Source organism: Nelumbo lutea, chromosome 2, assembly GCF_056320005.1.
Source record: "Nelumbo lutea isolate HS-2025 chromosome 2, American lotus-T2T, whole genome shotgun sequence".
Lineage (NCBI taxonomy): Eukaryota > Viridiplantae > Streptophyta > Magnoliopsida > Proteales > Nelumbonaceae > Nelumbo > Nelumbo lutea.
In genome coordinates this window covers 49,011,083-49,013,657 of record NC_142685.1, presented here as the reverse complement: position 1 = coordinate 49,013,657, position 2,575 = coordinate 49,011,083, and the positions used below count along the sequence as shown (strand labels likewise).

At 37.7% G+C, this 2,575-nt stretch overlaps 1 long non-coding RNA gene across 1 annotated transcript; it reads left to right on the top strand.

Annotated features, from left to right (window-relative positions):
* The first annotated feature begins 1,239 nt into the window (after nt 1-1,239).
* On the top strand, nt 1,240-2,295 carry LOC148870512 (uncharacterized). The gene is made up of 3 exons (XR_016107498.1): nt 1,240-1,629; nt 1,745-1,835; nt 1,935-2,295. It is a non-coding gene; the product is annotated as an uncharacterized LOC148870512 (long non-coding RNA).
* Nucleotides 2,296-2,575: the final 280 nt, after the last annotated feature.

The window sequence follows — 2,575 nt, the reverse complement described above, 5'->3', positions numbered from 1 at the left end:
GTCGATGGTTCTATTGCCCGGGTCAATGGTCACTAATCAAATCAACAGTTTATGATTTTGGAGCAATTTTAAATTTTAAGGTGAAAAGGAACTGGTTATGTAACGCATTCCTGGGTCAACTGGTTCAATTATCCAATCCGGTTTGGTTTTCAAAACCATTTTCTAAATCTAATAAATTATTGAGTTAAACAATATATAAAGGTTTTTCTTTTTTAATTTCTTATAATTTTTGTTATATTTTTATGTCTAAAAGGATAAACTTGATAAACTATATATAAGATAAATTTGATTTAAAGTATTTGATTCATTAACATATAAACAATTTACTATTTTAATAATATTTTTTATTAAGGTTAAATTATCAAAAATGAAATTTTAAGTTGCTATTAACATAGATAAGTATAAATTTTGTTTAATTGGTTTAATTGGATCACACCCGATTATCCTGTTAAATAATTGAAACAGGTGTGTTCTATAATTTTGTTCCATTTAATAATTAAGTCAGGTCCGAGCAATTGACAATCCTTGCCAAATTGCTAATTAACAAGCTGCGGCTGAGGTTGTAAACAGCAAGATTGCTCTTCTCTACATAAGAGATGTAGTAGTTCAGTTTGATTGTTCTTATGTCGTTAAACTTGTAAAAATGCATGCACCTGGCTTTCCACCCCAGCAGAAATTATGAGCAATAATCAAGTCATTTAGCTGAATCAAAGATAAGGCTGTTGATAATTGTATTTTCTTGCATGTTAATAGGTCGGTCCTTACTACTGGCTCACTTCTCATTTCCCAGCCAGTCGAGCTTGCGGCAGTCGGTAGTCGCCCGAGGCGGGTGGTTTGGTACGCCTCCGGTTTGGTTGTTGAATCCTGATTTCTATTTCAAAATCAAATGCTGCTAGTGCCAGCGAGCGAGCTGCGAGCCCGAATCCAAACAAAAAAATAAAAGGTATCGAGCCAATTACATGGTGGGTGTAAATATCTCTGTTTATGTGGGGACCATCCACTGACGATCCTGATTTTTTTAATGTGTGCTACGTGGTAGGTTATGAAGAAACCAGACCTCTGTGTACCTAGACACGTGTCTTTCCCATCAATAATAAATAACAAATAACCGTAGTCCTCGAGAGAAGTTGAAACTTGAAAGGGACCTCTGACACCCGTATTTTGCAAGTTAGCAGAATCTCGCTTTTCCACCAGATCCGACGGTGCATATACATTTTTCATCCTTTTTTTATTTATTGTATGTAGCTTTTTAAAATGAAAGATGGATTCCCACTTCCCATAACCACTTACCTCAGTCTGCCGGTAGTTTTGTAGCTCAGCAGCCTCCCCCAGGTTTTGTGAAACAGAGAGAGAGAAGCACAAACCGGGTGCTGGGTTTCCAATATGATATATATTCTATTATAAGTAGCACAGCCCTAGCCTTCCCTACCTCACAATTGAGTGGATTAACACTCACACAGTTCCAGTTCTACCCACTCGATCACATAGAGCTACCCATTTCTCCTGCTTCCTTTCTCTTCTCCTCTCTTCTTTGTGGAAATTTTACCTCATTTTCTTTTCAAACCATATCAGACCAGAAGATGGATTCCTTGAAATCTTGGGTTTCCGAACACAAACTTACCAGCATCAGTAAGTAATTAATTCCTCCTCCTTTTCAATTATTTGCTTTTCCTCTCTGTCCTTGTGGATTATGTAGTGTACATCTCCTAAAATGAAAAAGACTAAAAGGTTTTCTCTGCATCAGGCGCAATGTGGGCATCGGCAATTGGGGCATCACTGGTTTATACGCGTTCCAGAACCCCACTTAAGACGAGCATGAGGCTCATACATGCTCGGTAATATGACCCTCCCTTCATTCATAAATTAGGAACAATGTGGGCTGGAGATCATCTATCCAAACAAGCATTAATGTTTTGAATTTTTTATGGGTGCAGGATGCATGCACAAGCCTTAACCTTGGCAGTGCTCTCTGGTGCAGCGATTGTCCATTATTACGAAAACAACCATTCTGGCGATCAGCTCCACAACTCTGCCCAAGTTCCCTTAAACAGCTAAATCAGTGTTTGTTTTTTCTTTTACTTTTATTGCGGAAGTTGGTAATATCTAGTCCCTCTGTCTGTGGGTGATTGCGGGCGTAATTAAGATGTTTTCTCAACCCATCGGCATCAGGTTGTTGTCTTTTAGATAGATGATTAGACGAAGGATGAATGCCTTCGTTTTCATCATGGAGTTTATATGTATGCATGTATGTATATACATATATGAATAGAATTTGTATATTCTTTTTCCCTACTAGGATTAAGGATTACCATTATCGGATTAGTCGGTTTTAATCCAAGTAAAAGTACATAGCTGCATCTCGCAAGTCATCGAAGAAAAATCTCTCGGAAATTTTCTTCCTCCATTTAACAAACACTGAGACTGCAGCTACAAAAGGCGCTGGTGACCAATGACCACCACATTATGATTAAAAACGTTGAGATCTATCGCCAAAAGGCGTGACCTTGATTCAATCTCACTAAGGACGAACCTTTAATTTGAGAAATTTCTTTAGATCTAATGACCAAGTCACCGG